This window comes from Chaetodon trifascialis, chromosome 12 (assembly GCF_039877785.1).
Source record: "Chaetodon trifascialis isolate fChaTrf1 chromosome 12, fChaTrf1.hap1, whole genome shotgun sequence".
Lineage (NCBI taxonomy): Eukaryota > Metazoa > Chordata > Actinopteri > Chaetodontiformes > Chaetodontidae > Chaetodon > Chaetodon trifascialis.
In genome coordinates this window covers 17410273-17420479 of record NC_092067.1, presented here as the reverse complement: position 1 = coordinate 17420479, position 10207 = coordinate 17410273, and positions in this window count along the sequence as shown.

Below are 10207 nucleotides of genomic sequence, written 5' to 3'. Positions count from 1 at the left end.
TGCAAAACTCTTCCAATGTTTTCCCCTTTTGTTTGTTTCTTCTGACCTTATTAAAACCCAGTATGTATGGAAGGATTGTAGTGATAACCATTCCTCTCTTCACAAACTGAGTTTATATGGAAATGAGTATAAATCAGTTATTACAGGAAGGAAATTGTTCATGTCTTTTATGGACTGTACACTAAAAAATGCATACTCATTTTGTTTGGGAAAAAGTCATTCACAGACTAAGAAATGTTACTGTTATCTGTTATCCTATGTAGACTAATAAACTCTTTGGGGTCTAACAGCCTCAAAAACCAGGAATCTAAATGTACTAAATACTATCAACACCAATCCCAGAGCACAAAGCACACAAAAATTAGCTGTGTTTAACCACAAATCCCAAATAAAAGTAATGCGTCATTTTCTGTGCTGGATTTCTGAAACATGTCATCATTTCTATGTAGCTGAAATAACTATACGTCATGAGCTCAGTTTTCACTATGAGATTATTATTTCTGGAACGAGCCAGTCAAGGTTTGAATCAGCCTCGTCAGATAGAAATCAGAAAAAAAAAGAAAAAAAAAAAAAGGAGGCAGGATGAGAATGAGTAACATAAGATCGTCTTCCTGATTGAACTCAGGCTAAGCTTCATTAGACAGACTGTGTGGCTGTCGCCTGAGCTTCTACACGAGCAGAGCCAGTCTTTGACCAGCAGTGGTGGAGGTCACGTATGGAGGAATGTAACAAAGTACTTTTACTCAAGTATTAAGTACAATTTTGATTTCTACTTCATTGTAATTCAGCCAGAAATATCATTCCTTTTACTCCACTACATTTATTTGGCACTTAGAGTTACTTTTGAACTAAAAATACATCAATGTGCTTATATATGATGCACTATTATACTACTAATCCACCCAGTTGTATCCAAAATGTCTAAAATTGGCTCCACATTGACAAACTACACAATATTCTATATGTCACTGTGAAAGGAGCCATTTGCCATTCTGCATGAGTACTTCTACTTTTGATACGTTTTGATAGTACTTGTATACTTTTACATAAAAAAAATTTTGAATTAAGGATTTAACAAAGTATTTTTAGATCATGGCATTTCTTCTTTTATCTAAGATAACCTGAGTCCACCAATGGTTACACAGCAGTAGTTTCAGCAGTGGAAAGACTGTTGTTGTAGCAGGTGTGATATTAGTTGTACTTTCAGCAGTCACTTGAAGCAGTAAAGAGGAAAGAGGATAATAATACTAGTAAAAGCAGAAGCAGAAGGATGACTAGAAGCAGTGTAAAGGTGCAATGTCATTATTAGAAGCGGGAACAACCTCCTGTTTGAGGGAGGAGAGACTATTAACTACGTTAAACTTGTATTTTCACATGGTTTGTATTCACCTGAAAAGTAAGACTCCACAATAAATGTTTTCATTAGGGCAAATTTCATGTTTTCTTAAGAAAATTAATTATTTCTCCAGTGTTGTGTGATGCTAGGTAGTAACAGGGCTCCTGCAGAGCACCTCTCTTTTACTGCAGCTCCCTCCTGTGGTAAAAACAGGGATGACATCAGTTGACTATTGGTAAAGCCAAGTATGCACTTGTATTTTGCAGCTCAGCTATGATTCAAGCTTTAATGTGAAAATCTTTTGGTGTCTTTACAGTGAATAATGTTCTGATGTAGTCTGTAGAATCCTTAATGATTGTGGTCTGCTACCGTGAGAAGCCCCTGACACCTCTAGCATGTTTTCATGTGAGGCTTTCTCTTTTATCTCCTGTGTAACCTCAACCAAATGACAGCGTTCAGCTGCCATTGAGTGGCACATGGGCTCCCCCTGGTGTCTGTAGGTTGACAAAACCTCCTTCATAAGAGTACAGCATGAAGTTGGATCACCATTTCTCCTTAAAAAACACATGGTTGCACAATTATGAACACATACAGTAAACATATTTAGCTGTGATACTCATCAGCAGAGAGATACTGACACTGAAGTTTTTTTTCCCATCTTGAACATTCAACAAGTACCTCCTCCACACCACACATAATGTGAGACTTATGAAGTTACTGTTAAAAAAATGAAAGAGTTCAGAGCTTTTTTTCTTGTTATTTAAGGCAAATTGAGTGCAAAAATTTCTGTAATTAAACTCCATCCCCCACACCCACCCACACACACTACCGACATCGACGCTGAAAATGGCTGATCCACTCTGCACATTTTCTCATACTGTAGCACGAGTGAAAAATAAAATGCATTTTTTTTTAAATGGAAATGAATTTTTAACCTTTAACGTGGAACCCAATTTGAAAATCTCAATTCTAAAACCTATCTGTCACCGTGCAGTGACTTTTCAGGAGGCTTTTCCCACCAGCTCTTTAATTGGCTTCTCTAATATCAGAGCTCAGAGCTCTGATAGTTATCAGCATGCTGCAATTCTCTCAGAACTCATCTGAACATTTACATAGCAGCGAGAGCGATGATGTTACTCGTTTCGTTCCAGGAAAAAGGAATTGGATGGCATTCACAGGTGACAGAACTAATCCACACAGTCCCTCTGTGTGATCAAGCAGAAAACACCCGTCACCCTGAGATTCCATTCAAGGGAGTTTCTAGTATATCAGTGTGCTGAAATACACATTTGACTTCAATAGCAGGAAAGCCATGTTTGTACAGTAGCCAACGACATTAAGGATGGCTCTATTCCATTTAGTGAGCTAGAATGAACACCCGAGGCCTGGGACAGGAACACTGAAGTGACATGCAGCCACCATTAGTGTTACTGGTTCAAGCTGCCAAAAATGTCCACCATGATAAAGCTCTATTAAAAAAACAGTGGAAATATTTCACCTGCAGATGATGCATGTTTTTAATTGTTTTGTCAGCACTGCTTACAAGTTACTTTAGTGTTGTTGCAGTATACCATAAATTCAAGTCATCCACTCCCGTTTGATACAAAAGACTACTATTTTAGACAAGAAAATGTATGATTTTTTTTCAAATTTTTTTGATGAAACATAGTGCAACAACTCAAGGAAAGAACAAATACTTTAGTATAGTCACTTGGATGAAAGATGCAGCCTTTGCCTTTCATTCCGACAACACAACCTGAAACCAAAACTCATCTGTTCTGCAGTGTGGAGTTGGCTCCACATCTACTTTTTTATTCAAAAGTTACAGATCAGAGATGACAATTTTACTGGTAATATAAACTTGCCTTTGTATGAAACGAGGGTGTGAGAGTGAGCAGTGTGTACCGTAGCTCATATTAGCTCATAAAGTTGTTTGCTTGTCTTTGTTTTTATGTATTGGAAAGACAGACAGACCCAGACTGGAAAATATCTGTCGTGGTCTAGATAAAGTAGATAAAGATATTATCAACACTGAAGCTACTTCCTTTACCACAATTAGATTTCAGTTTCGCACATGTGAACAAACACTAATCGTTGCCTCAGGACCCCTTCACCTCAGACTGAGCCCACTGCCTATACAACCACAGGTTTTGTTATTGCATGACTCTGTGGTAGCTTTTCACATCCTCACATCCTCACTGCAAGTGCGAAAGTATTTTTGCACAACCCCTTTCTTTTTCCATTTTTCAAATTCTGCATTTAAAAAACTCCTTAATTAAAATACACATATGAACAGATCAGAGGAGTTCGGTTAAGCGTGATCCAATCGACGGTTAACATAAAAACTGTATGCTGAGAAAATGGAGCCTTTTTATTTAGAGAATATTTAGTTTTGCATGCAGCATACATTAAAACAATGAGATACGGTTGTGAAATGCTTCCATTAACTTGTTGGCAACTTGTAAGATGTTGGTCATTTTACTATTATAATCAAAAATATACAGTAACCTATATGTACATATTATAATGGCTTCTTAAAGGACTTATTACATTAAAAACTTAACCAAAACTTGACCAACTTCACCGTCAGAAATAAACAAATTATCAAAGCAAAACCAAAAAAACAAAGTAAAAGTTTCACCTTAATGCTGCATTAAAGTTCAGCAATGCAGCAGTTCATTTAAAATAAACTCAAACTCAAACACAGCCGACAGAAGAAAACCATTAAACATGTGATATCCTGGTTGAGGCTGACAGAGGGCACTGGTGGTCTACCAAATATTTGACACAAAAGCCCATTTAGTGTGCAGAACTTATAGAGATCTTGTCCTGACAGCTTTTTTTTAACAACTCACAAGCAGACAATCAAGAACCTGTAATATAAAGCATTCTGACAGTAGTGCAAGCACATTAACCCTCCTCAGCTGATTGTACAATGTACAATTAGCACTGAAAGCTAAGAGTGTCTTTACTGAGGCCTTCAGTGGAGCATGATTTGAATGGTGCATGCTCCAAAAGATAATGTCCCAAAATCTAACGCTAGTTAAAGGGACATAAAAGTGACGTTAGCTCAAAGCTTTGTGTCTCAAACTGATAAATTATCATTTTGGATGGGAAGCACTCAGCGTGTTTGCAGTGAGCATGTGCGACAAATCAGATCATTAAAAAAGAATCAATTAATACCACTTATAAAATATTAAAGGAATGCAGTCAAACCCCACATTTGAATACTGTGTGTAGGTGTGTGGTGGTGGTAATCGTGATGAGGGGGCAGTGCTTGTGTGTAGGTGGAGCGTGGGCAGTTATTTAAGCTGCCCACACTCAATATTTTACGCCAGTATTTGAAGCTGTAACCAGTGATATTGTTGCTGATCATGGCTGGCCAATCCTCTGTTTACTCAGTGACTGCTGAGAATTTCTAAACAGGCAAAGCCAGTCCGGATCTGTTTTTGTTGTGATTGCTCTAATCACCCAGGCCTCCTGAACTACCCACAGTGCTCAGCGCATATCATTTTGCATGAGCGTTGGTGCAGCATTTCAAAGGAGGAGAGAGCTTTCAACGCATTAAAAATGTATAACACTGATGCAGAGTTGGCATATTTTGACAGGTAAGCAGCCCATGTTAAAGCTAACATTATGCACATACGATTTTCCTTGATGGATAGCAAACATTACTGCCACAGCATTGCAGTAGGTGGCTGTTTTGAAAATATTCAGCACCAACTGCTCCTTGACTGGCTTTTTGTCAGTTCATGCTTGAATGAAACTTTGAATGTGATGCATAGCAGCTTTTATTATAAGCGCCCCCTACAGTATACCATCTGCAGGTATGGGTACTCCCCCCCACAGCCCCCACCCCACCCCACATTCCTTCAGGAGAGCTGGGGAGGAAAGACATTTCAATTACAAAGGGTTACCTATCAGTTAAATTGTTTTCATAGAGATGTGAATCCTTTCTTCCAGCACCACTCCAGATAAAGGCATTAAAACCATCAGGATTGACGATTAACAGGTCTCAAGAGGTCTCGAATTGGATAACACTGGCAAGTTGTAAATCAGACATTCCTGGAGCAAACTGTGTGTCTGTGTGCTTTCTTTTCTACCACATGAGGATAATGCAAACGATATGTTTGATTCAACTTTGGATGTCCCCACAGCACTAAACTCATAATTTGTATGGTATCAATGATTTTCCCGTGTTTCTAGCTTGTAAGATGACAAAACAATGATCTTCATTCTCATAAGCATTTCTGTCCGGGTTTCTGCCGTGGGACCATACTGCCATCTAGAGACTAGCAGCGGTTAGGTTTTAGATACGTGACGTGAGACAGTTATAAATAGTAGTGCTTAATTCACCAAATATAAACTGCCTCTCCTTGTTTCTTTGTTCTATTAGTTAGTTATACTATTAGTTATCATATAGGTTAGCTCTTGGGGGAGCACTGCGAGGGGCACTGGCTCTCGGGGGCTGTGGGGATCCAATGGATATTAAAACCCTTTTGTTTAAGATCAAGGGATCCTAAACCAAGACTGGCTAAAAGTATGTTTAAAAGTCCAAGATGGATTGGACAATGGCACAGGCCGGTAGTGGGGACTTGTGTATTTATCAAAATACCCCATCTCTCCAGGGTCCCCACTGTACCACCTGGGACTGTCATTACTTAAAAGGAGCAGGCTTTATACAGTTTAATAAAATAAGTGCTGGGATTGAATTTGAGGGGGTAAACATAAAACAAGGGGGGTTAGTAAAACATAAGTGTATTAAAGAATGTTGCAGTTAATCAAGGAAATGTGTCTGATGTATGTATATTTGTGCCAACATACATATTGTAAACAATGTTGAAGTGTGACCGCTAGTTAATGTTTTGTTCTTTCAGGATAAAATTACAGCATTCACCTGTAAATCATTCTAAAGTGCACGAAGGCCTGTTTGTCACAGACACGCCCCAGAGTGCCGGGGGATATATTCCCAGACTGATCTACCATTACTTCATTAATTATTATTATTTAAGCATTAAAAAAAAAAAGAAGAAGAAATAAAATCGTTCTTATCTGATGACGGTTGGTGCCCCTTTCTATATTAACGAGGGCAAAGGTTTAATAACCTAATTCCCCTACATTAACAATGGAGACTTGAATATCTGTACTACATTCTAAAGCAATGCATCCCATAGCTCCTGAGATTTTGCAGACAGGACCAAAGTGATGGACTGACAGACCAACTGACCAACTCTCCTTTTATGCTCCCACCATTTTGTACAAACAGACACAGCTTCTCCATTGGTGAGATTTTTTTTTTCATAGCTTTAAAATTACACTTTAGTTTGAGCAGACAGCAGGATCCTGGCAACGGGGTGTTTTTATCCCCACCGTCGGCTTTTTTGATACCTATCTCTGTTCAGAGTGTCACAATCCAACTTCCAAATCACTCACTGTGCTGTTTACTGTGTGCTTTTAAAGTGCAGAAGCAACGAAGGCAAACTATGCAGCACACATATATGCAACAGCAGAAACAACAGCTGATGCAATTCTCACAACATGACATTAAATCCTGAGGATAACAGTGAATGTATGCTGTATGCAGGTACAGTCCACAGTGATAAATGCTTGGACAGAAGGATCAGGACGTGCAGGTTGAGGAGATGTTGCCGTTACCCACAGGCAATCACTGGGCCCTCTGTGAGGGCTTAGTCCCAGTAGCAACACCTACATGGGTGACTGACTAACTGTTCCCAGTCACCGACAGCCACTCAACCCCACATAACACTAACACCTCTCAAAGCCCAGCAAGGGTTTTTACGGAATCTATTAACTGAAAACAGGAGGTCGATATACAGTAGAGTGCTCAATAGAGCGCTGCAGTACAATAACACCTCAGCTACATCGCTACTTTAGCAACGCATTGTATGCAAAGGCTGATTGTGATTTATGTTCATATCTGATTCAACTGGAATTCGATGTGGGGTCAGGTTTTGTTCAGTCTCTCTATGAACACATTAATTTCCACCTGTGTCCACAATGCCAATGGAAGCAACCCACGTTCAATATAAATGCAGAATCCATATAAAAGCTTGTATAGTTATCTTAACACATCTTTACATGTCTGTTCACAAAGAAGCAAGGTAGTTATTTATGATACTGTGGATGTTGCTGTATCACACGAAATCCTCTGCTAATGTTAACACATTCAGCTCACAAACTAGCCCCCCACTGAGACTGTGGTGGGGGATCTCAGGTTAAATTCAAAAGGGGTATTTTCTATGTCAGTATTAGTTTATTCAGCATGAGTGAATGAGAAATTATTTGCGACACTGGTTTGCTCTGCATTTTATATCTTCATGCCAAAATATGTAACATTAAAGATCCAATCTCACATCTATGCAAAACTGTTTTAACCCTTTGTTTAAGAGCTTGAGACTTGTAAGAGGGGAAGTAACATCGAGGTTCAGGCAGTTCCTCTGAATTATTTGTGTGTCTATTATTCATTTTGTGCTGGACCTGTCTATCTCCTGCTACTTCAACAATAAAACTCTCCTGGTCCCTCTTCGACATTTATTTGCTGCTCTTTGATTCATTTTTCATTGAGTGCAATTCATTTTAAAGTTGGATGCAGACAAAGTAAGGTCAATAGACTGTTTAATTTATTCTCACCGTGTCTGTACACCCTGAGCTGTGAAATTGCAACTGAACAGTAAGCGAGGCAACACACAGACTCTGAAAACATTCAGAGAGCACAGCTGCCTGCAGAGCGTACCAACACAACTCTTGCCCCTTTCATTTATGCCGTTTGTTGTTGTGCATGTGTGCACCAAAATGTGTGAATTTGTGTTTTATGTGTGGGCCTCTGTTTCATGCAAGGGAGCCTCATACACACACACACACACACACACACACACACACACACACACACACACACACACACACACACACACACACACACACACACACACACACACACACACGTGCTGACATCAGTCAGTCATCCTTGACCTTGGGGGAAAAATGCTTTACAGATTAGAGAAAGGGGTTCTGAAGCCATGACATATCACCTGCCCCTGTACTACATCAGTCTCCAATCACACATGGCCTCGTAGTACCGCCCCAATAATTCTCTGGATTTGTTATGGCGTTCTGATGCTCACTGTTTACCCAGGATTTATAATCATGACTTCAGTGCCCCACGAGGGCTCAGCAGATCCAGCTAGAGGCTTAGATGGCAAACAAACTGAATTACCATGCATAGGCAGCTGGCAGACAGTTCATCATGGCCAAGGTCAAGAAGCTCTCCAATTTTTAAAAGCATGAAGATGTGTGTCCGCCCACTCCTTGTCATGACCAATTTCAAAGTAGTGTTTTTGTTCGTTGGCGGGGGCCTTGGAGTCCGGCCATGGCAGAGTATCCCATCACCTCTTTTTTCAGGCAAGTCTAGCAGTGTTCATTACTTTGTCCCGGATTGGTCTGCGCTCTCAGATGACAGTATGACCGTTTCATTTCTGTTGATCACTGCTTTTCCACCTCAGAGAACATGAGCTGTAATGGCCCTCCAGCAGCTTGGCACTCCACCATTGCCTTCCACTGTATCAGAGTTCTGCAGTAGTTTAAGACACAGTAGCAGCAGTCTCCATCACACTGATAGGAGGAGACTTCAGCGTGTGACCAAATAACTGCTTGTATATGTAAAGTCAAGATTTTGTGTTGTAAAGCAAAATATTCATTCAAAGATTGTATTTGCATTGCACAACAGACCTTAATTTGATTGTAGACACATGAACAACACACCAGAATCCAACAGCTTCATGAAAAGACATTTTCACTTTGTTCCATCAAGGGTTTGACATAAATGTAATTATACAATGTTATCAGATTTCGGTCACAGCGAAGGAAAAGAATGCATTTTAAGACGTTTGAGAAAAATCTCACAGACACGTCAGCCGTAGTAGCTCGAGGGCTGGTGATGAGCGATGTCATTACACAAGCATTGTGAATCTGATTGGTCACAGCTTGTAAAACGACCTCAAAGTGCTCCACTGGTTTGTGGGGCTAAATTAGATCAATGAATTCTAAATGAGGAATTTACCAAGGGGATAAAATACTATTGTTATGTAAAAGTATTACAGAATATCACTGACAGCGCTTGTACACCATACTGTAGACACTAGGTTTGTTTCCATCAATAATATTTGATAATACTTTTTTTTATGAATATCACTTTAATTTGAGGAGTGAAAAGAATACATTGGGCCTTTAGAATACAATAAAGAATATGGGGATATCTTTGGCTCATTTTGAGCAGGTTGTGATCTGCAGCTTGAAACAAGTAATTTGCCAATAGTGCTGGATGGTACTCAACATGTTCCCTTGAAGGAAACATCCAAATGAGTTATTGTTTGTATGAACCATGGTTAACAAAACAGGGCCTGCACAGTTTTCAAAGTTATTAACCAGCTGAGTAATATTTTCTAAATGTCTTTGCAAAGGTTAAGACCTTGCAGCTATGCCTCTGTTAGGCTGGACTGTCAAAAGAGGTTTAGATCCCTATTCGTATTTCCCTTTTATCACCCAGTCCTACTATGGTAATGTAATGCACATGAGCTTTTGTCATATTAAAAGTTATAACAGTGACTGGATTTAAGCTGCTGTTATTGTAATCAGATAATGTGATGAAATCATAGGAATAAGAGTGAGAGTGAAACAATTTATGATCGTGTCTAATCAAGCAAGTACTTTTCCACTAAGCAGCACCCAAAAAAGAGGAAGTCGCGTTCGCAAATAAAAGCGGAAGTCACTAGTGAACTGTACAAAACCATGATGAGCCAAAAGCTTAGTAGAAAATTACTAAAAATGCACTAACTGTGGATTATAAATTGGAGT